The following is a 9,910-nucleotide window of genomic DNA, read 5'->3' as shown; positions in this document are numbered from 1 at the left end:
TCTCTCTCTCTCTCTCTCTCTCTCTCTCTCTCTCTCTCTCTCTCTCTCTGTCTCTCTCCCTCCCTCTCTCTCTCTCTCTCTCTCTCTCTCTCTCTCTCTCTCTCTCTCCATCCCTCTCTCCCTCCCTCTCTCCCTCTCTCTCTCTCTCTCTCTCCCTCCCTCCCTCCCTCTCTCCCTCCCTCCCTCCCTCTCTGCAGGTCCATGTGTTGCCTCTCTCTCCTCTCTGTCTCCATCAGGTCTCTCTGCCTTGGCCCTGAAACATCTCTGGACATGGCGCCTCGGGGAAGCTTCGGCCTCACCTTCTGTTCCGCTTTAAAGGGATATTACACTCTTTTTAAAAAAAAAAAAAACCTGACATAATTGCACACCTATTTCAGTAAGTAAAGTTGTAGGTGTGAAAGGTCCGGACCGACGGACCAAGTGACCGGGGGAAACAGGTGAAACAGTACGGACGTAGTTGGTTGAAGCTTTTAATACAGAACAGAGAATTTCTTTTTCACCTTCACTGGTGGACACGACTCGGGTCCGGTCGTCGCTCGGTGGACTGGAGAAGCCTTTTGTCTCGCAAAGCCAATCATGAAGTCATGAAGTCCAGGACGTCTGAACACCGTCCAGTGTGTTCCAGGCTCTACGCTTCCCAGCTGCTGCACACAACCTGGGCATATTTGAATCAATTCAGAATGGTACAATATAAGAATCGCAATGCTAATGTGAATTGATGTTTTTCCTTCTTTCCTTCTCTCCCGACCACCCTCGACATCACCCGACACGATTAGCGGCGCCGGTTCGGTCCATTGTGTTCCTGCGCAGAGAGAGAAAAGGCCTCGTTCAAGCCAGAAGCGAGACCTGCTTTCGTGAATATCGCTTATCGTCAGCTGCTGCAGATGACGTGACGATTGACTTTATTTTAAAAAAAGGCTCATTTCTTTCCAGAATCCTTTGTTCACCGGACCAAATGTCTGCAACGGAACAGAAACACAAGCGCCGGTTCGGACTTTGAAGTGTAAAAAAACCTTTCCGTCAAATGACCTGCGCTCTGATCCGACGTCTTCCTGTAACAGAGCGTCAACTCTCTCAGTTCATAGAAATGAGGCCGAAATGACTTGATGATCTAAAGATCTGATGCCTCCATCGCCTCCATCACCTCCATCACCTCCGTGGTCGCGGTCTCCGCCCGCCCCACTTGATCCTCCCTCTTGTTCCTCAGCACATTCATGGCCCCGGGCGGCGGTTGGAGAGCTGTATGCACTGGACTCATTCACTGTGTTGACACAACAGCAGGACAAAGCCTGTCGAGCTTCTGCTGCAACAAGAAAAAAAGACCACGGCAGATAATTGCCCCTGTGATGGGGTAATTAGGCTGAGGTGATTTTTTCGTAGTAGCCCATCGTGAGTTACTGATTAGTCACGTGGTTCCACCCAGACCGGTTCGGTGATATTTCCAACTCTTCACGGGGAAATGACCCCTTGAGAGGAACATCAAAACATATGCAGAAGATATTTCTTCACGCACAAAAATGAGCATATTAACTTAACCTAGCGTGAGTCTTTCATATGGTATTTATGGAGAAGAGGTAAATACATGGGAAAGTGATGGTATCAATGATAACTAACAATGGAAGATAAAACACTATCACAGTATGTACATGTACCTCTGTTCCAATAGTAAGAGGAAAGAGCATCTTTGAACAGGTGTAGAGAGGCAACGGATGGAATACTGACGGGAACATCCTCCAATCAGAAGGAGCTTCCTGAGCCACACGCCCGGAGGCCAGTGGTTTCCCAGCATGTGTTGTGAGTGTGTCGGCCCCTCGAGTGGGGAGAAAGGGTTTTTTCTGAATTGAAATGGGCAGAAAAACATTATCTGTACGACCAGACGCGACCAGGGGGAGGGCGGGATGTTGAGTTAGTTTTTCCCTCTCTAATTTGGTTGAACTGCCCCTTTTCAGAGCCGTGTTCTGTTCTATTATTCCATAAGCAAATCTGTGTAATTGTTTGCAAAAGTTTGGGCTTCTCTTGTCGCTCAGGGATTATAAATATAAAAACAACAACCCTGCAGCAAATAGACGTGGAATTATTATTTCACGAATTTATGTCTCGTGTGTGTGTGTGTGTGTGAATGTGTGTGAGAGAGAATGTGTGTGTGTGAATGCGTGTGTGTGTGTGTGTGTGTGTGTGTGTGTGTGTGAATGTGTGTGAGAGAGAATGTGTGTGTGAATGCGTGTGTGTGTGTGTGTGTGTGTGAAATTGTGTGTGTGAATGTGTGGGTGTGAATGTGTGGGTGTGGTTTGATTTGTTGTGTTATATCTAAATTAACTTTTCTTAAAATCTGTTATTGCCCCGACTGAGAGCAAAACCTTTTCGACAGATGTCATGTTTTGAGGAAACTGCTCTGCATCGAATCACAACACACACACACACACACACACACACACACACACACACACACACACACACACACACACACCCTAGAAGCTCAGTCCACAGTCCTGGCCAAGGCCCAAAGGCAAGTGGGGGAGCGCAGCCCACAATCTGGGCACATGGAGGTGTGTGTGTGTGTGTGTGTGTGTGTGTGTGTGTGTGTGTGTGTGTGTGTGTGTGTGTGTGTGTGTGTGTGTGTGTGTGTGTGTGTGTGTGTGTGTGTGTGTGTGTGCGTGTGTGTGTGTGTGTGTGTGTGTGTGTGTGTGTGTGTGTGTGTGTGTCAGAGTTAGAGGAGGGACAGTGTGAGAAGTGGGTGGAGATGAGATGAGCCTCCTGAGGGAGTGTTGAAGAGTCTCAGCAGCACTTTGGTTCAGAGCCTTTGAAGGCGTTGGAGTTGAAGTTAGTTGGTCACACACTCTCCTGCAACTCCTGCTGCGTGTGTGTGAATGTGTGTGTTCACCGTTTCTTTTCCTGTGTTTCCACGGACTTCCCACCGGGGCCACACTATGGGAGGACACCGGCTGTCGGCGTCCCGTCAGAGGATTCTTAAAGTTCCTGAAGCGTGAGCGGGACAAACGGGCAGGAATTCCTGGAAGAGTCACCCAACTCGACCTCAGGTGTGTTTTCACGTGCACGCCGCCGCACACATCCTCACACTGCTGCGCATTGTGCACATGACACCACTATTTACTGTTACACTATGATTAAACATTGCCCAGCGTGTGTGTGTGTGTATGTACATATAATAAAAGATATAAACAGAGCAGAGCAGGGGGGGTTGAAAATCACTTGTTTGCCACATTATGTTTCCTTCATCACTTCTTTATAGTCACAATCATGAACTTACAGTGTCTTGATTCAGGTTCCTGTGATGATTTATAATGTTTTTATGAAGTGAATTCACCTCATCTCAGGAAAGAGAGACGTGTGTGTGTGTGTGTGTGTGTGTGTGTGTGTGTGTGTGTGTGTGTGTGTGTGTGTGTGTGTGTGTGTGTGTGTGTGTGTGTGTGTGTGTGTGTGTGTGTGTGTGTGTGTGTGTGTGTTTTCATACGAGTGTGTTTTATGAGTGAAGGATTTTCTTAATCTTTGTATTTGACAGTTTCTGCCCGGGGCGTGTGCGAGGCAGGGAGGTGAAGAGCGGCGGTGGAGGCGCATGTCAACACACGCAGCTCTGCTCGGCCCCCTCCCTTCTCTTTCTTCTCTATTCACATTCATTCCGTGTCGGAATGAAAGAAATTGCTCAATCACCGTGCACAATCTTGTGATTTGAGTTGTGTCACTGTTTTTTGGGGGGAAATGACTCTTGTGGGGGGGGGGGGGGGGGAATGGATGGAGGTGAAGATGACCCACTTCACCTCTTTATAGAAAAAAAAGGTGACTTTCCATAATGGAAACATCAACTTGGTGCAGAAAGAAGCTCTCAGACCCTCGTTTGACCTGAGAAGTCTGGACGATGGTTCATTTTAAAAAAGGATATCGTCAAAAAATAATTGGTTTTATTTTCGTGACTCTGGAGGAATTCAGCATCTCTGGATAAGGGCGGCGTAATTAACTCAAGAAGGATTAAAGACTTAGTTTAGTTTTCCCATTAAGAAGTTTCTGTGGCTCGTGCAGATCGTTTTCATCTTTCATCTTTTTATTCGTCAGAATATTCTGATGGTTGATTTGACAGAAGACACGTTGCTTCAGAGACACGGAGATGAAGTGTCGCTGGAGGGAGGAAGGGAAGTGGCCTCCATGCAGGACAGAGGGATTGGGGGGGGGGGGGGTTGTGTGACCCTCCCTGTGATTATAGTGTTTGCTGTGAGGCCTGAGTGACCGTGTGTGTGTGTGTGTGTGTGTGTGTGTGTGTGTGTGTGTGTGTGTGTGTGTGTGTGTGTGTGTGTGTGTGTGTGTGTGTGTGTGTGTGTGTGTGTGTGTGTGTGTGTGTTTGAGTGTGTGTGTGTGCGTGTGTGTGTGTGTGTGTGTGTGTGTGTTTGAGTGTGTGTGTGTGTGTGTGTGTGTGTGTGTGTGTGTGTGAGAGTGTGTGTGAGAGTGTGTGCCGAGGGGCCCCCGACCCTTCACACGACATGAGGTTACCCTGCACAGAGGCTGGTACAGTAAAAATTGGTGTAATATGGTTTAATATGCAGCAGTTTAAACCGTTAATTGGCCTCAATGCTCTTATTCTTTACACAAGAGAAAAGACTTTTTAGGTTTTATTGTCGCCGTCTTGCCTCAAATGACTCTTTAAGTCTCACACAGACGATTAACGAGCGTCTGCTGTCGCGCTCCGCCACCACGAGAAAAGAAACTTTCACAGATGCTCCGGCTGTAAACGTTTCTCCGACTGTTGAGTGAGAGAAGAAATGATCCTGTCTGTCTTTGAAAAACTCAATATTGAAGTCGTGGGCGTGTCATGTGGTGGTTGTGAGGGGGGAGGGGGAGGGGCTAATGAGACGAGAGGGAACAGCTGACACCCATTAGTCAACTTTCTTTTTTTATTATTATTGGTGACCCGACAGTTAGAGTTTTTCACCCCGGGGCCACTTTGCGCCACAGATGGTTGAACACACACACACACACACACACACACACACACACACACACACACACAGAATGTGTTACTGTAGAGCAGCAGCATGGGAGGAATGTGTGTAGTTCATCAGAACACCTCGTACAGTCAAAGTGATTAAATACTCTGTGTGGGCTTTGGTTATATGCCAGTTTATACTTTGATTTGATTTGCATTTTTCTTCCTATGGAGATTGACTTAAGAATTTGTAGGATTTTCGTGGATGGTTCGTCTGAATGTGAGTTTTTCTCACATTCAGATTTGAATATTAGTTCAAAGTGGAAACTTTGGAATGTGATGACGCTCACACGTTCACTTCCTGACTTGCGGCCCGTGACCTCGGAGCTGCTCTGCGCTCCGTCGTCCTGACGGGGTTCATCACCTCCGCTCAGATATAACCACACGAGCCTCCAGTTCAAGGCCTGCGCGTCCCGGGCCTCATGCCGTGTGGGTGTGAGGGAGGCGCGAGGTCGGAGGGCGCGCACCTTCCCGACCCGTGAACCCTCCCAGACTCTGGGGGTCGGGGGGGTGAGCATCGTAACCCCCCCCTCACACAAGCCCTGTTGTTGCTCCGATCTGAATGTGAAAGTTTCAGCGGACGACGTTTAGTTTAGATTCCTTTAAAGTTTGGAAGAACAGTTTGAAAATAATGTCTTTTAAAATGCTAGAAAACGATGCCCTGCGAATAATAACGGAATGATTTTCACCCCCAACCCGGGGGCACAGAGGGTCAAAGGTCAGCGTCATAGAGCGCCAACAACAGTCGGAGCAGGAAACAGTCATAAAGATGAAGAGCAGATCAGTTTCTCTCCCCATAAATGAGAGCAGGTCGGATTAGGGAGCGGAGAACGACGGAGTCTGGTCGCGGCTTATCAGGTACTACTTCCCCTGACCCCTCCCCCCCGACCCCCTGACCCCTCCACCGCCTCGTTTTAATTGGTCCGTGGCTGCGGCCTCACGTAACCAGGGGGACGTGAGACTTTTCATTCTGATTTGAATGTGTTTTTTTCCGTGGTTCGTGTCACAGGTTGAACACGACGCGACAGAATATCAATCCTCTCCGCCGGTGGGCTGGCGAAGCCGCCGCTGCCGGCGGGGTGAACAAAGCAGTGATTGACAGCTCGCTCCGTCTTGTACATATTTACACGGGGCAGAATAACTCCCTTTATTTTATGAAAGATCTACTCAAGCGAAAACATGAAACTTTTTTAATTTCATGAATCGAGATCGATTCTGTAAACTGAACGGCAGCGGTGACTTTCAGGCTCTTGCATCACTTGAAACATGGGAAACGTGACTTGCCGTCAGACTGTCTGACCTTGGTGAAGGTCGCTGCCTGATTGAACAGACGGAGAAAAAGGAAAAAAACACTGCGAGAGGCGTCTTTTTTATTTAAATGTAGTTAACTGGAAGCCGGATGACGAAATGAAAGTGTCACCTCACTGGAGGAGCGTGTTTGTTCTTCTGAAGCCAGCAGATGGTGCGTGTGGTGCACGGAAGCTGAGCGAGGGGATGGAAGTGGAGCGGTCGTCCAAACCGCCGCTCGGGCTCCGATGGAGAGCGTCGCTCGCATAGTGAGTTATTGCGGCTGGAGATAAAGTTGCTGACGGTGCAGCGGCTGCAGGAAACCAGAGCCGCCAAAGTTGCAAGTGGAGCAACCGGGGAGTTTGCCAGCGGTCGTCTCTCGGTGTTCATCCTCAAATCGATCCACGAATAAATTGGAGTTGCAAAGTTCACTGTGCAGCTGCAAAGGGAGCATGGATAGTTGCTCCGTGCGATGAGTCGTCTCCAGGTCACGTGATCGTCTACGAATACAAATCAATAAGGCTCGGAGAATTATCAGTGGACGGTTCCCAGATCTGATTCTCATCAAGTTTTATATATATATATATATATATATATATATTAAAAGAATGTCCTCCAAAAATATGCGTCCATAAATACTTTGTAGTTGACTTTGCTTTCCCGCAGCATCATATATTTACAGTTAATCCCCCTCAAAGAAACGACACCGGGACATCAAGAGCTCCGTTGTGCCGAGGAGAAACAATTTGTTCTGCGATTTGGAATAAAGCGTTGCAGTTATATTCCGTGGGGATTAGTGGGGATTAGAGCGAAGCCACCAGGCTCTTCCACACAAAGTGTTAATCATCCAATCATCCCTTCTCTATCATCACGACGACTCAGCCCTTTTTCTTTCCGTAACCTTCTCCGTTTCTTCGTTCCAGCGGGTTTGGTACGAACTCGCCTGATTGTTTTTCCCCGACACCCGGAGAGCGTCACGTCTCACAACCTTTGGCTGCTGTGAAATAAACCTGGTCCGAGCACTTCACTGTCAAATTTGACGTTTTCCTTCTATTTTTCCAGGGAGCGAGACGCCGCTTTGTTGCTTTGTTGTCGACGGCTCGCGGGTTGTTCCTTTTCACCGAGGGACACGAGTGGCGCGGCGGGCGCCTCATGTCCGACCGTACCGAGCTACAAACTGCGCTTGTTGATGAGGGAATTGAACGCTGAAATTATGCAAATGAGAAAAAGCGCCTGGAAGTAAGTTTTGGTTTCACGAGGATGATGAAACGTGTTGAATAATATGATGAACAATTCACTGTAACTCGCTTCTTCATCATTTCGTAGCACGTTAACATCGCCATCGTTATTAATGCGTTTTAATACTGCAAGTGGCTTTTTGTTGAAAGCAACACAGGATACAGGAGAATGAAGCTGATATTCTTCATTATGAAAGGAGGTTGAACAAATACACATTTATTAAACGTAAAACTCATTTCTAGACGAGTTTGAAAGCAGACATTTTCCTGATGTTGAAGTTGAAGTGAGTCACGTTCACAACAGCAGGAACATCTGCGGAACATTCAGGTTGTGGTTTCCCTCTTTGGGAGGGTCATTTTACTTTGGGGGGTAATTCAAGTTACTGCAAATATGTTTCATGTGAGAAAAAAAAGAAGCTTTGACTCATAATTAAATCTGCATTTGAATTTACACAAAGCGTCTTCAGGACTTCTTTGAAACGCCCACGTCCGCACTTCGCACCTCGACCTGATCCCTCGCGGATTATGTTTCTCCTGAATCCCGGCAGCGCTCTCGTCTCTCTTCTCTCCTTTATTTGGGAGGATGTGGGCGTAATCACCTCACAAAAACCAGGAAACGGGGGTCGACGGGATGAAAGGGGGGGGGGGGGGGGGCAGCTGGAATAATGTGGTCTAGTTTTCGGTGACAAAAGGAGAAGAAGAAGAAAACCTAGAAATCCTTTAATTCCCATACAAGACCACTTTCTCCCATTAGTCTCCTGCACCACAGTTTACAGGTGAAGAAGCTTTGTGCAAACATACGGAGATAATAATCACCTGTACGCCACCGGGCCTGCGAGACGCTACGAGACGCTATGAGACGCTGCGAGGCCTGCGAGACGCTGCGAGACGCTACGAGAGGCCTGCGAGCCGCTACGAGACGCTGCGAGACGCTGCGAGACGCTGCGAGACGCTGCGAGACGCTACGAGAGGCCTGCGAGGCCTGCGAGCCACTACGAGACGCTGCGAGACGCTGCGAGGCCTACGAGACGCTGCGAGGCCTACGAGACGCTGCGAGGCCTACGAGACGCTGCGAGCCGCTACGAGACGCTGCGAGACGCTGCGAGGCCTACGAGACGCTGCGAGGCCTACGAGACGCTGCGAGGCCTACGAGACGCTGCGAGGCCTACGAGACGCTGCGAGGCCTACGAGACGCTGCGAGCCGCTACGAGACGCTGCGAGGCGCTGCGAGGCCTACGAGACGCTGCGAGGCCTACGAGACGCTGCGAGACGCTGCAAGACGCTGCGAGACGCTGCGAGGCCTACGAGACGCTGCGAGGCCTACGAGACGCTGCGAGGCCTACGAGACGCTGCGAGACGCTGCGAGACGCTGCGAGACGCTGCGAGGCCTACGAGACGCTGCGAGGCCTACGAGACGCTACGAGACGCTGCAAGACGCTGCGAGGCCTACGAGACGCTGCAAGACGCTACGAGGCCTACGAGACGCTAAGAGACGCTACGAGACGCTGCGAGGCCTACGAGACGCTGCAAGACGCTACGAGGCCTACGAGACGCTACGAGACGCTACGAGGCCTACGAGACGCTGCGAGACGCTGCGAGACGCTGCGAGACGCTGCGAGGCCTATGAGACGCTACGAGACGCTACGAGACGCTGCGAGACGCTGCGAGACGCTGCGAGACGCTGCGAGACGCTGCGAGACGCTGCGAGACGCTGCGAGACGCTGGGTTGGGAACATCAAACTAGGCTCCCGCCCTCCGGCTGCCGAGTTGGCAGCGATACGGATCCGTGATCCGACTTGTCCGTGTTCCAATAGTCTTCACACAGGAAATGAAGGAATAACGTTTACAGTACACCGCTCCATTACTTGAGCAGAAGAACCGATCCAAATGTTAGTCCGACAACAAGTGAAAGTCGCCGAGTCAAATTATTACTTGAGTTAAAGATCAGGAGTTCTTGCTTTTAAAAATACTTCAGTATTCAAAGTACTTTTTTCTTCTTCTAAACTCATTGTACTGTATGTACCTCGACAAGGGGCTTCATATGAATGTAGAGGAGTGAAAAGTACAATATTCGACCTTCAAATGTTGTGGAGTGAAAGTAAAATGTTTCCAAAAAAAACGCCAATACTCAAGTAAAGTACAAAAACTCAGAAAGTGTACTTAAGTACAGTACTTAAGTCCATGTGCCGCCACTGGTTAAATGTACATTTTCATGAGTTGAAGGACACGACGTCGTCTTTATAGATGAATCTGCGACATGTATTCACACGTATTAACGAGAGGAGCAAGAACAACTTTACTTATTAAAAACTTTAGAATAATTTAAAAAGTTTTGAAACAATCGACTGACGCCAGATATTCACAGACTGTTCTTCAGACCATACTCAACTTT

At 48.9% G+C, this 9,910-nt stretch overlaps 1 protein-coding gene across 2 annotated transcripts in view; it reads left to right on the top strand.

The window, feature by feature from the left end:
• Positions 1-2,743: 2,743 nt before the first annotated feature.
• Positions 2,744-9,910, top strand: part of fat2 (FAT atypical cadherin 2) — an 83,980-nt gene continuing 76,813 nt past the window's right edge. Inside the window, exon 1 of one of the 2 annotated variants that reach the window (XM_035649747.2) lies at positions 2,744-3,038. The gene's annotated coding sequence lies outside the window, so the exon portion shown is untranslated. The remainder of the gene's footprint in view (positions 3,039-9,910) is intronic. The other variant, XM_047334350.1, reaches the window with a different exon arrangement.

This window comes from Scophthalmus maximus, chromosome 9, assembly GCF_022379125.1.
Source record: "Scophthalmus maximus strain ysfricsl-2021 chromosome 9, ASM2237912v1, whole genome shotgun sequence".
Taxonomy (NCBI): domain Eukaryota; kingdom Metazoa; phylum Chordata; class Actinopteri; order Pleuronectiformes; family Scophthalmidae; genus Scophthalmus; species Scophthalmus maximus.
Note: the sequence above shows the minus strand (reverse complement) of the source record. Positions and strands in the feature narration are given on the sequence as shown.